Source organism: Myotis brandtii, unplaced genomic scaffold, assembly GCF_000412655.1.
Source record: "Myotis brandtii unplaced genomic scaffold, ASM41265v1 scaffold416, whole genome shotgun sequence".
NCBI classification, from domain to species: domain Eukaryota; kingdom Metazoa; phylum Chordata; class Mammalia; order Chiroptera; family Vespertilionidae; genus Myotis; species Myotis brandtii.
In genome coordinates, this window is record NW_005365989.1 from 1,564,321 (window position 1) to 1,578,793 (window position 14,473).

The following is a 14,473-nucleotide window of genomic DNA, read 5'->3' on the forward strand; positions in this document are numbered from 1 at the left end:
TTAGGCTTATATGCTTGCATACAAGTCCTTTGGGTGATCTCTCCCCCTTACCCCCACCCTCCCCTACCTTCCCTCTGAGGTTTGACGGTCTGATGGATGCTTCTCTGTCTCTGGATCTGTTTTTGTTCATCAGTTTCTGTTGTTCATTATATTCCATAAATGAGTGAGATCTGAAGTGAATCTTGATAGAAAAGAAAGGAATAGCCAGACGGTGAGAGGTGACGGGTATTCTTGGCAGAGGGACCAGCGGTGCAAATGCATGGGTTGAGAGGGCTGATGATAATAATAGTACCTAATATGTGACAAGTTATGTGTCGGATACGATACAAGCTCATTGTGTGTATTAGCTCATTTAATTCTTACAACCACCCTGTGAAGTGGGTTCTATTATTCATCTTTAGAATAATTTTTCCAAGTTCACACACCTAGTAAGAAGTCAAGTTTGCATTCGGGTTAAGGCTGTCTAATACCAGGGTGCTGAGTGACAAGTCGAATGATTTGCTTTTGGATTTAGCTGGGGAGATGAAATTGAAGAGGGAGGCAGTAGTCAGATCATAACTACTTGAGAAATGTGTATCTTTACATGAATGTAATGAAGTAATCACTTCGTGGCAATTTTGTGATTACAAGTGTCTTTAGATAAAGCCTTGAAGCAGTTGTGAGGAGGATGGAAGGCAGTGAGACCAGTTTAGGAGGTTATTAAAGTAATCCAAGAACTGAGTTGAAAGCAGCTGCAGTGGAAATGTGGAGGTAATGATATATTTGAGAAACAATTAGAAGATAAGAGCCACCGGGTTTGGTGACCAGTGTGGACCCAATTAGTGAGACGACAGAGGAAGGAATCTAGAATAATGCAAATATTTCAATCTGTGCTCTTTACTGTGTTAAGATGCCTGAGGATACCCAGATGAGGCATACAGTAGATGGTAGGAAGGATGAGTCTGAAACTAAAGAAAAGGGAGTAGGTTACACTTACAGATTTGAGAGTCATTAGTTTGGGTGATAATTGAAGCCCAAGAAATATGAAAAGAGAAGGCTAATGGTGCTTCAGAAACAAAATAATTATCCCTAACTGAACCCAGCCAGAGCAGAGCCATAGTAACTGCATTCCTTTCTCGAGATATCAGCACAGTTTAATGCAGGGGTGGGCAAACTTTTTGACTCGAGGGCCACAATGGGTTCTTAAACTGGACCGGAGGGCCGGAACAAAAGCATGGATGGAGTGTTTGTGTGAACTAATATAAATTCAAAGTAAACATCATTACATAAAAGGGTACGGTCTTTTTTTTTTTTTTTTTAGTTTTATTCATTTCAAACAGGCTGGATCCGGCCCGCGGGCCGTAGTTTGCCCACGGCTGGTTTAATGGCTTTAGAGCCAAATAGACAAAAGTTCCAATAACAAATCTCTGCTACTTATTCTTTTGTGGTCATGAATAAGTCACTAACCTCTCAGAACCTCAGCTTTCTCAACTGTGAGCACTGGTTTGATAATACCTACTTTCTAGGATTGTAAGGATTAAGTATAATAGTATATGATATATGTGAAAAGAATGAGAAAATAAGGTACTCAATAAAAGATATTTAGAAGCAATGGCATATTAGCTAGCCTGCATAACAGAATACTGAAGCCTGAGGGGCTTACACAAAAGAAATTTAATTCTCAGAATTCTTGAGACTAGAATTCCAAGAGCAGGGTACCTATCATGGTTGGTTTCTCCTGAGGCCGCTCTCCTTGTTTTGTAAATAGCCTCCTTCTTGCTGTGTCCTCACATGGCCTTTTCTCTGTGCAAGCATGTACACATACACACATAAAGCACACATACTCTTGGGTCTCTTCCTCTTCTTGTAAGGACACCAGTCCTTACATTAGGGCCCCAACCTACAACCTCATTTAATCTTAATTACCTCCTTAAAGAGGCCCCATCTCCAAATACAGTCACATTGGGAGTTAGGGCTTCAACCCATGAGTTTTGTTTTTTTGGGGGAGGGGGGGGCGCTCACAGCTCAGTACATAACAGGTGGATTATTATTATTCCCAATGGTCCTCCCAGTTTTGCCTTAAAAGCAAACAGAGCCCGTCAGTCATGGCTCAGTAGTTGAATGTTGACCTATGAACCAGGAGGTCACAGTTCAATTCCCCATCAGGGCATATACCCAGGTTGCGGGCTTAATCCCCAGTGGGGGGTGTGCAGGAGGCAGCTGATCAATGATTCTCTCTTGTCATTGATGTTTCTCTCTCTCTCTCTCCCTTTCCCTTCCTCTCTGAAATCAATAAAAGTATCTTTCTAAAGCAAACAGAGTCTCTACTAAGACAGCTATAGTAAATATTAAGGGGTGATATGTGAAAGCAAGACCTTAGAAATCTATAGATTCCTGAGAGGCAAGATAGAGGCATTGTAAAAATTAGACCTGATAGGGGCATTTTGTTGTTTATTTTCCTTGTGTTCCTTCACATCCACTCTCAACTTTCCTTTACCCTGCTCTTAGCTCTATAAAGCTGACCCATATAGACTACATCAATAGGATGCTTTGTTGGAGCTTCTTTTTGGAGATTGAAGGGTAAACAAGAGTGAAATCCAGTTATTGATTCTGTCAGCACCCATCCTGCTGTGTTTCCACAGATTAATTGTGTCTTAACCAAAGGCTCTTCACATCCTTTTGAATTCCTAGAACCACAATTTTCCCTTGTCCCTTCAACCCTGAAAATAGGAATCACTCCTGGCTGTTGGTAGTACATGTCACATAATCAGCAAAAAACACTGGCCACTAAAATCCCAAATCTAGGACCTCTCATGGGAAGCAGAGATACCTGGAAGCCATATTTCTTAGATGGGCTTCCCATGCTTTATGACAGGAACCACCTCCAGTCACCAACCAAGCTCTTACAGAACTAGTAAGCTCAGGTATTATGAGCGCATGAGCAACACTCAGGGATTTCACTCTCCTAATGCAAATAGAGGTCTTCTGGTTTGAAAAGAATTATTATCTTTCTCCTCCCTAATGGTGTGATGACCCAATACTCCTCCTTACAGTAAAACTTTTCTACTCACCACTCATTCTTGATGTTTTTGTCTTTAGTTTCTCCTTAATGACACCATCCTGTTTTTTATTCTCCCAAAACCTGTCGATAGCTTTGTTAATAACTTCCCTTCCTAAATTCTCCTCAATTACCCCCTTCTAATATGTCATCTTTTGTTGTGACCCGGACTGATATAAAAATTAAAACAAAAACAACTAAACACCAGGGAAATTGGAGCCTGGAAGATTAATAAAGCAAGCTGCAGGTAAATTTTTGAGAGTTGGCAGCATAGAAGTCATAGTTTTATGCTGTAACTCCATGAATTCATCAGGAATTACACAGAAAAGAAGGGGTGAGAACAGAAATTGAAGGACAAGCACAAGTGGGGAGTAAAATGAGAAAAGGGGGTTTACAAGAGAGCAGAGAGGCAGGAGGAAAATCACAAAAGTCAGGGTCAAAGACCAAAAGGATGGAACCTGAGGAACATCTTTGAATGTAGTAAGGGGTTCATTGGTTATCATCCAGAGGGCCAGTGCAATTCAGTGAATTAAGATTGGAATCAGCCCACAAATCGTCCATGGCCTCTAGTTTGCCAGGCACTGTGCTAGATCCTCAGTTAGACATGAGTCCTACATCGTCCTGGCCTTGATGAGTCACTCTTGTGAGAGATTCTCCCACAATTCAGAGATGTAGGCCAGGTGGCAGTTGTCCCTGTTCTATTGATGACAAGACTGCCTTTCAGAGAAGTGTGTAACTTAATTATGCAGCTGCTTTAGCTCTGTCCAGGCTGCACTCAAAATCACATAGAAACAGACTTTATAAATGTGCCTGGATACTTTTAGCAGATTTTATTGCAGAGTGATGTTTTTTGGGTGATTTTTTTTTCTCATCTATAGTTTCTAAATTTCTTCAGTAATTATAAATAGTATATATGATAATAATAATAAAGAAAGAAGGCACAGCTGGAAAATAAAGTCCTACTCAGGAATTCAACAAAGAAGATCCTTCCTTCTAATAGTAATAACTAAAAGTAATAATATTCATAGTTAATTAGTCTCCCTGTGTCATGTACCTAATGCTTAATTTTGTTAATTAAAATAAGCTTTTGGTAGATGGAATTTTCCCAAAAAGATGTTATTATTTTTCTTCTAAATTTGTACAAGCCACCCTAAAAACTTCATTTCCTGGAATTTCCATGAAAATTTTAGGAGAAATGTATAGACCCTAATACCTCTGCAAGGGTAACTTGTGATTGTTCTTAAGATGGATGGTACACTCTCTCCCTCCCCGAGATTAACATTCGGAAATGCCAAATAGCTGTATATAAACTCTCCGCACCCTGTGCCGCCCTTGGCCATGGCAGGCATCACTGTTAGAGGCCATGGTTTCCCAGAGTCTGTCTAGATTCAGCCTGAGAATTCCATTCAGCAGCACCCACTACCAGTCAGCACTCAAGATGAGCCTATTTTCCACCCCACATTTTACTCTGACTATCATACCCTGAAATTCATAGTTCTCGGACTGTAGTGAGTTCATTAAAATGTGGGTTCTCAATTTCACACCCAGAGTTTTCGATTCAGTGAGCTGGAGGATGGCCCAGAAATCTGAAATTTTAACAAGCACCCAGTGTAGCTGATGCAAAGGGTTCATATTTTGAGAAACATCATTTGATGATATCTTGCCTACTATTATGTTACATTTACTATGCACTTAATATGTACAAGGTACTGTGATAATGCTTTGAAACGCCTCTATCAAAAGGGAGATAAGATACTTTTACAAAGTTTACTATACAAGTTAAAATGTGGTAAGTGCCATAGCAGAATATAGATGGCATACCACAGTGGCTCAGAAAAAGGAGAGAGGTTTTCTAGCTGGAATGAGCAAAGAATGCTTTATGAAGGGACATGTTCCACTATTCAGGCCTAGATAAATATAGAAAGGAAATGGATAAACGTCTCCACTTCATAGCAATGACTCCTGACTTTCCTCTTAACTCATCAAGGATATAATTTGTTTCAAACTCATCCATTCTTACCAAGTTCAGCCAGTAACTAGACGAAGGCTTTCTATCATGACTCGTAGCTGCCATGGGTTCACGTTGCTGATTTTACAAGTAGATATGTTAGAAATATGGGTTTATTCTCCCAGTTGTCATTTGCACATAGTAGGTACAAAATAAGTAATGATTGAGTAAATGAGTGGACAGGAAGCATAATGGGTGTGAATCTCAGTCCACAAAATCAGGTGTACAAGAAATACTATTTTGTGTTGTACAATTTCATTTCCAGTCTGAATCCCCACCCTCCTGCTATATCCACTTAAAACAAAATCTTAACCTTATCTCCTCTGTGTCTGCCTTAGAAACTGTATCAAATTTCTGGGTTTTGGGTAGGGTTGGGGCTTTGGAGTGCAAATCTCTGGGTGTCTCTGTCTACACACCCTCTTCAAGTGGAGCCCTCTCTGCCTCATGTGACTACTTTAGGGAACGGGGCCCTTTGTTTAAGGTTGCCTATGGACCATCTGCCTTGATGCACTAGTTTGCCATTTCTTCCTGGGTTTCTACTTCTCTCCACTTCAAGGAACCAAGACCTCAAGGCTCTTTCTTTTCCTTTCACGTCTCTACTAGGGAATCTATTTTTAGTGCAGGGAAACCCCTCTGACTGCATGTTCATAGGTATTTTGTCTATACCTATAATCCTCTTTCCTCAAGGCAGACACTAGAAACTGCAGCCAGAGCTGAGCCAGCCTACAGTTCTGTTTCCTTTGGCTGCACCCTTGTGTGTATGTGTATGTGTGGTATATACACATACAAATAACTGCTGCTTACTAGAGTGTTTTTACCTTATTTCTGAAGAAGTAGAGAACTTAGAATATTTTATATTATACCAATTTAACTTTGCTTATCAACTGGATAGTTGATTTCACATGATAATCTTTGCCTTACTAAAGTTTTGAGGGGAAAATGTGTAATATAAATATTAAATAGAAAATAAATCGTGCTTCATAATTTCCCAACACTTTTTAGTAATATGCTGCCGGATTTGAAAACTGAATACCATTTCTCATAATTGTCTCTAGATGGCGCAATATCTTTTCAGTCAAAGGGGTGTGATTTCCCCTAAGATATCAACTGCTTCTTTAAATAATTCCATTTAAAGTCACCAGATGGACCACTGTCCCACTATAGTATATATTCTTTAGTTTTGGTCAGTAGGCAGTATCTTGGAGTAGAGGGTTTCCTAGGAAGTAGTATAGTGATCTGTCACTGTCCTGAATATTTTTTTCTACTGGAAAAAACTGAAGAACCTTGCTGACAATTCTAAGAGTCAGTTTTGGGAGTTTCCCAGAAATATTAAATAGTTTATTCTTTTGGAATAATATATCTAAGGTTCAGAAGTCATTAAGCTGCCTAGAGTCTCTATTAAGAAAACTAGATATTTAGACAAATATTTCCATCACCTCAGCCTCTGAAATTAAAATCCATATTTTAATTTTTTTAAAGAGTCTATTGGGAGTTGGAATTAACTCTTTGGAAGGGAAAAACTACACATAACTACATATAACTATATTTTTGCTTGTAAAGAGAGTTCTCTCTTGCTTGTGGTACTGTAGTAGACATTGTCTGGCTAGAATGTACAGATAGGGAAGAAATGATAAGACTCTTAAGAGAGGCTTCCACGATATTCACAGCTCGCTCTCTCAGGCATGTCCTCCAGCAGACACATACACATATCAGTCAATCCATTCTTTTTAAAATATTTTTTAAATTGATTTCAGAGAGGAAGGGAGAAGGAGATAGAGATAACAATGATGAGAATCATTGATCAGCTGCCTCCTGCACGCCCTCTATTGGGAGATCAAACCCGCAACCTGGGTATGTGCCCTTGACTTGAATTGAACCTGGGACCCTTCAGTCCACAGGCCAACGCTCTTATCCACTGAGCCTAACAAGCTAGGGCAGTCAATCCATTCTTGAGTGCCAATATTTGCAGACTTTGAATACATCTGAGGACTAGGCACTGAAGACATTCAGAAAAATAAAATGTATGTTAGTGAATTCTTTACAAGGAAGTGGCTATGTATACAATGTTAAAAACAATGTTTTCCAAATGGTGATGGGGAAAAAAAACAAGTTTAAAAACACACAATGTGCCCTAATCGGTTTGGCTCAGTGGATAGAGCGTTGGCCTGGGGACTGAAGGGTCCCAGGTTCGATTCCAGTCAAGGGCATGTACCTTGGTTGCGGGCACATCCCCAGTAGGGGGTGTGCAGGAGGCAGCTAATCGATGTTTCTCTCTCATCGATGTTTCTGACTTTCTATCCCTCTCCCTTCTGTAAAAAATCAATAAAATATATTTAATAAATAAATAAATAAAAACACACAATGTTTACCACCAAAACTCAGCATATTAAAATAAAATGAAAGGAGGAGGATCAGACCCACTGCAAGTGGCAGAAAGTACCACCGCACATCACTTCTCACACTGTGCTCACGGTAGATGTAACTGTCTTCTCGCCAGACTGTGAGCAACGTGACCACAGAACCAGCTCTCTGCATTACCTGCATGCCCAGCTCAGTACAGTATCCAGCACTGGGTGTTGAATAAATGATGCTGTTCCACTTTGGACATCTGAAAGAAAGTACAGTACTATTTCATGAAAAGGAAAGTAAAGTACTCATAGCCACTGTTTAATCTTTATTTCTTTTTGAAATATTTTTTATTTGAAAAAATTTAAGTGGTTAGAAGAAGGAGGAGGAGAGGAGAAAGAAAAGGAGAAGATGGAGAAGAAGAGGAGGAAAAGGGAGAAGAAGGTGGTATAGTGAGAAGAAGGGTACACCTTTTTGATAGTCATTGACTGGGGGTCTTTCCAAGAAGAGTGTGCTCTTAACTTTGTTTTACTCAAGCATTTTCCAGGGGTTATGCCAAGAATAGGTAACGCCAGCTGGACAGCTGAGGCAACCTTGAAGAAGCTAATAGCAGGAGCAGTGCACAAACCACTCTCCATAGAGCTGGGAAGTGTTTTTTTCTGGAAGAGGAATCTGGGTAGTGCACCTCTGTGTCTTCCACAGTCCACGATTTATAGCATGTGGATCCTCTTCTTCACACAGGTGCAAAGAGTAACTCTTCCAGGGCTTTGGGGATCCTCTCATCCTGATAGGAAACAGAAGAGGGAGGTTAGTAGGACAAACTACAGCCCCTGGGGACAGGGCCACAAGTGACACTCATCACCTTCTTTACTATCCTAACTTCCCCCTGCTGATCTTGGTAGCTCGGTGAGGGGCCCCTAAACCCTCACTTATGAGGAGCTTGAGCATCCCAATCTTATCACCTTCACTCCTCCCTAGAATATGGAGTAAATAGAGATACTTCTTTAAAAAGACGTTCTGTTACTTAGAAAGAAATGGTTTAATTCAGTGGAAGTCATGAGATAGGAAAAACAGAGAAGTCTCAAAACAGTAGACGTTCATGTCATGTGAAAGAGTGCAAAGGGAAGCTCTTAAGTAGTTTTAATCATTAAGCCATTCTGCAGCGCAATAATGTGTGAGTTTCTCAGTGCTATTGTGAAACCCTCAATCATGACATGACTTTTAGGGGAATGGGTCCACTAAGGAAAGAACAGAATTAGCGAAGTAGTAGGCACTGTGGGGGAGCACCAAACAACAAATTTACAAATGAGGAAAAAAATAACTGCACACATGAAACAATCCAAAATGATGGTGATAATGTGGTCTCCGTGTAGAGCACTGGGCAGCGTGATAATCTCCCTTTTTTGAAATTTGTAAAATGGAGGAATAATTCTTGCCTTTTAGAGAACTAACTTGGAATTTAGGAAGTCCAGGAAGTATTGGTGTGTTGTATAGGGTAATTGCTACTAAATTCTAAAGCCTTATCCCATGGGTTCCATTTTATGATTCTGTTCTGGTGACAACTACACATCTTTTGGCTAAAACAACAGCAGTGACAACTTATCACCTTGCCTCTCTGTCTTTCCCACCTAATTTTCATGATGCGTTTCTGCCAGATTAATATTTGTGACTGACACTCTCTCCTTGAGTGCAGGTGAAACCTGTGACTTGCTTCAAACCAATAGCATATGGCAAAGGTGATGGGCTGTCACTCCCTTGGCGAGTTTATTATCTATAGTTTTATCTCTATCTATTTGTATTATTTATACTGATAGCTATGTGATTTCTGCTTTCCTGTGCTCAGCAGAGAAATTCCCTTTGCTAGCTCTGAAGAAGTGAGCTGCCATGTTGAGGAGAGAGCCTTTGGGAAGGCCCATGTCGCACAGCACTGTGGGTAGCCTGTGGGACCTGAGGTCCAAGCTCTTCCTCATACAGCCACAGGAAATGAATGAGCCTCAGTGAGTTTGGAATCAGATTCTTCCCCGTCAGCCTCCAGCTGAGAATGCAGTCTGGCTGACATCTCAGTGGTAGCCGATTGATCATGAGCAGAGAACTCAGTTAAGCTGTGCTTGAACTCCTTTCCCCTGGAAACTGTGAAGCAATAAGTGCATGCTGCTTTAAGATACCGAATTTGTGGTAATTTGTTATACAGCAGTATAAACAAATACAATACTGATAGGAAAAGCACCACTCTATGTATTGGTCAGAAGTCTTCAATGGCTTTTCATTGCCTTTGGAATAAAGTCTAAAAAAAGCTTACGAGGACATTCAAGACCTCTCATAATCTCACCTTATCCAGGGCAGTCTGATATAGACTGTATCGCCTGGCCAGCGTGGCTCAGTGGTTGAGCATTGGCCTCCAGACCAGTAGGTCACTGTTTGATTCCCTGTCAGGGCACATACCCCGATTGTGGGCTCGATCCCCAGTGGGGGGGCATGCGGGAGGCAGCCAATCAATGATTCTCTCTCATCATTGATGTTTCTATCTCTCTTTCCTTCTCCCTTTTTTTCTGAAATCAATAAAAAGATTATTTTTTAAAAAGACTGTATCAACCATTCATTCAACAAATATTTGGGAGGAAGGTAGACAACATAGTCAGTAATTAACATTTGTTTAATCCCCAGACACCCATGAGGTTATGATGCCTATTTTGTATATGGGGACATATGAGGGGGATGAAGAGAAGCCGCGTGTGCATCCCTTCTCTCTCCTCTGTGGGAATGTGGCGCAAGGTCAGACTTCCTCTAGTCAAGTAGCTGGGCTCTCCCCCTGGCCCTCTGTGTGAGCGACCGCTGAATTCGGGGGTAAGAGGAAAACAGTATCCAAGTGCCGGAGCTAACACTTGCCAGGCTCTTGGGCCGAGGCGCGGGGGCAGAAGAATAAACTTGCAACAGCCTGATCACGAGGAGCAAACACCGACACTTGGCATTTCACGCTTCCCTCCACCTTGGGCATTGGAGGCGAGAAGAGAGCCTAGACCAGACTTCCCATAACCAAAATGGCAGCCGTGCACTCCTTGCCCACACTCACCCCTTCCCCTCCGTTCCGCCTCCAGGCGTGTTTGCAGACGGTGTGCATTTCCCTCCCCCTCGTCTTCTTTTGCGACAGTTGCAGCAAAAGTCACAGCAGTGGAGGCCGGTGTCAGCTGATTCACCGCAGCGGCGGCGGCGGTAGCGACACCCTGCAGCCCCGGCGGGGAGGCGGCGGCTGGGCTGGGGGTTGCCGTCCCTTAAGTTTCCCCACCCACAGGCTTCTTAGAGACGCCCTGGCCTGGCGCTCCTTCGCCCAGGCGTCTACGGGTGGTCAGACAGACCACACCAGGGCGTGAGATGAAGCTGTGACAGGTAGGGAGCCGGCTTTCGAGCCTCCCCGTGGGGGATCTCCACGGCGGGCTGCACCCAAACGTGCAGATCGTGGGCTCCCGGGGTCGGGGGTGGCGGCGCCAGCTGTCAGCTCCGCTGCTGGGAGCTCGGTGCTGTGCTGCGCCCGAGGTGCAGGCCCACAACGGTGCGCCTTTGCCGGGTCGTGGGGCGAGCTAGGGGAGGGTGGGTGGTGTTTTGGGGGCTCCCTGGCCTGGTAAGTGACATTTGCTTCTGGTGACACTGGCTTTGGTCTTGCGATGGGACCGCTCTGTTCTCAGTGGCAATCTAAACGGGGCGAGGTGCTTCGTGATGATGGGTGGGTGGCTATTGACAGTGTTTTCCGGTAACGTGTTTGCTTTGGGGGTGCCATGCTCTCCCTACCCGCTGGTACTCCTCCTTAGTTTGCCCTTGCCTAAGGGATCGAGGCGTCTGTTAGAGTCTCATCTGTGAGAGGCCACCTGCCCGCTCTCAACCCTTTCAGTGGTTCTCAACCTTCTGGCCCTTTAAATACAGTTCCTCATGTGGTGACCCCCAACCATAAAATTATTTTCGTTGCTACTTCATAACTGTAATGTTGCTACTGTTATGAATCGTAATGTAAACATCTGATATGCAGGATGGTCTTAGGCGACCCCTGTGAAAGGGTCGTTCGACCGCCAAAGGGGTCGCGACCCACAGGTTGAGAACCACTGCTAGGACTTGGTCTAAGAAAGTACCTACTACTCCCTCTCACCAATGGGACGCAGCGTTCTGAAGCGATGTGTTTGGAGTCAGCACAACCCTGCCTCTGATTCAAATATTGCGTTTTAAGTTTTGATTCACTTGCTATGTCAGTTTCTCAAATGCTGGGCAGAATTTGCTGGTTACTTATAATTTGCAACACTGGTAGGAGTTACAGTTCCACCGCAGGCTTGTTGATGCTGTTGATTTTAGGATTTAATGTGAGCTACAGCCTGCATTCACAGTAACATTTGCCAGGAATCAGGAAAGACAAGCTATGACTCTTTCTGATGTTAATTGCTTAGGATTTCATGGACAAGGTGGCAAGAATCACCAGCTGTATGAGAAATTGACTGAGTTTTTGTAATTTTGTTACATAGACAAACATTTTCTTACTTCACAACGTTTTATGTCTACTCTCCATTTGTGGATACCCACATTACCTTCATTTTCCTACCACTATAGACAATACAATGATAAATATACCTTTAGACCTCTGTGATGCTTTCTTTGAGATTTATATCCAGGAATGTGATTTCTGGATCCTGGGACATTTATGTACATATTTTACGGAAAGACTGCCAGACTGTGTTCCAACAAGCTGCAATGGTCTGCACTCCTGCAGGCAGTTCAAGAGCTTCTATCTCTTTATAGCCCCATCAGACTAATAGATAACAAAGTAAAAATTCATTTAAAATTACATTTCACTATGCCTAATGAGATTGAACATTTCTTCATGTGCATTTTATCTTTTTGGGTTTTCCCTTGTATAAAATTGCCTGTCCATTCCTTTCCCCTTTTTTAATTTGAGGTTTCAGCTCTTGTTGTTCTAAAGTTCCTTGTATTTCCTAGATACTGGTCCTTTAAATATTACAAGTACATCTGTTCCTATTCTGTCATTTGTCTATAACTTTTTTATGATGCCCTTTATTGAACAGAAATCTTTAATTATGATTAAAGAAAACGTATGGTTTTTGTTTTGGGGGGTTTGTTATCAGCCTTGGCCTGCAGACTGAAAAATCTTGGTCAAGGGCATGTACTTTGGTTGCAGGCTGGATCCTTAATCAATGTGTCTCTCTCACATCAATGTTTCTCTTTCTGTCTCCCACTCCCTTCCACTCTCTAAAAGTCAATGGCAAAATATCCTTTGGTGAGGATTAACAACAACAACAAAAAAAGAAGTCAGAAAATTACTCTTCTATTTTATGTATTAACTTCATAATTTTCTTTTAAACTTACAGGTCTTCAAAACATCTAGAGTCTATATCTTTATAGTCATGCATTGTGAAACAATGTTTCAGTTAACGGACCATGCATATAATGATAGCCCCATAAGATTACAATGCAAGGGAAAAATTCCTATTGCCTAATGATGTCATAGGTAACACAATGTCATAGGGCAAGGCATCACATAAATACTTCCCATGGTGTCATAGTTACTTTCAGTATTCAGTACAGTGACATGTTGTGTAGGTTTGTAGAGCTATAAGGGAACAGAATTTCTCACCCCCAAATATGTCTCTTTGACATAAGGATTATTTTAGGCCGGCTAGTTTTAAGAAACAACAGATAGGGGAGAAGTTCTGAAAACCAGTAGAAGTTATTCTGAGACATTTACATCTGTAAGGGTTTCTCCCTTGCTGCAAGCTAGGCATGACCTTTCCTATAGAAACTCTTATCAATGCAGAAGACAGTGTTGTTAAACCTGGACAACAGCCTTAACCTTGTTTACTGTCATTTCCTTGTAACTTCTCATAACTGGCTCCCTACCCTCACTGTCTTTTCTGCTGAAGGTTTTGGGGAGTTACAGTTCATGAGTCTCTTTCATGTATACAGGAGGTATATTTATTACCAAACTTGTGTTTCTTTTTCTCCTGCTAATCTGTCTTTTAGTACAGGGATGTCTCAGCCAAGCGCTCTGAAGGATAGAGGGGAATTATTTTTCCTCCCCTGCAGAACAATAAACTGTACCACGTAGCCTCGGTGTGTAGTAGGCCATACCATCTATCTATGCCTGTGTAAGTGCCCTCTCTGATGTTCACACAGTGATGAAATCGCCTAAGGACTGTCAATCCATGGTCATTGGTGCCAAGGGGAATCTCCAATGTGGGGAGTGGTGAAGAAGGAAACTTTATTCAGTGCGAACAGCTCAGGTTTGATACAGTACAGCTGTGGACCAGTTCAGTCGTGTTACAGCTCAAGTGAGAAGCCTCAGGGCTGTGAGGCAGCCCCAGGGCAAGGCAGCTCTTCGGGAAGACTTTTTTGGTATCTCAGCTCCAGCTGGGAAACATAGCCTTCAGCCTCTGGAGCAGCGGTTCTCAACCTGTGGGTCGCGACCCCGTTGGGGGTCGAACGACCCTTTCACAGGGGTCGCCTAAGACCATCGGAAAACACATATATAGTTACATATTGTTTTTGTGATTAATCACTATGCTTTAATTATGTTCAATTTGTAACAATGAAATTGAGGGTCACCACAACATGAGGAACTGTATTAAAGGGTCGCGGCATTAGGAAGGTTGAGAACCACTGCTCTGGAGGAAAGGAAAAGTGCGCTCCCCAAACCAGAGGGGAGCTGACTTAACAGAGATAAGTCCCGCCCCTGGTCCCTGATGGTCTGTCCTCATGCAAAGATCAAAACTGGTAGTAGAAGTCTTGAAATCATTTTAGTGCTTGTAGAGTTCGGCCTGGAACTAGGTAGTGACTTTATTCCTGGGTTTATCTGTTACATTTCTCTGTGGCACTTGCTTTATTTGTTGGGACAGATGAACTTGATGATTAGAGTATGGGGTCAGTGAGGTTTGTAAGTTCGGTTCCCGTTTTGTGCATCTGATTGTTGCACTTTATAAAGAGTTAGTAATCTTACATACAGGGGTGGGCAAAAGTAGATTTACAGTTGCAATACAAATAATACAATAATTAATAAATAATAATACAAGAGTAAACTGTTTCACATATTC

The 14,473-nt window shown here is 42.2% G+C and overlaps 1 protein-coding gene across 5 annotated transcripts in view; it reads left to right on the top strand.

Annotated features, from left to right (window-relative positions):
• WDR7 (WD repeat domain 7) overlaps positions 1-14,473 on the top strand; it is a 302,241-nt gene that overhangs the window by 695 nt on the left and 287,073 nt on the right. For 2 of the 5 annotated variants that reach the window (XM_005873634.2, XM_005873637.2), the window contains exon 1: positions 10,575-10,775. The exons of 1 other annotated variant lie outside the window; for it this stretch is intronic. The gene's annotated coding sequence lies outside the window, so the exon portion shown is untranslated. Of the gene's footprint in view, positions 1-10,574; positions 10,776-10,983; positions 11,008-14,473 lie in introns of those variants that run through there. 2 more of the 5 variants (XM_005873639.2, XM_005873635.2) reach the window with 2 other exon arrangements.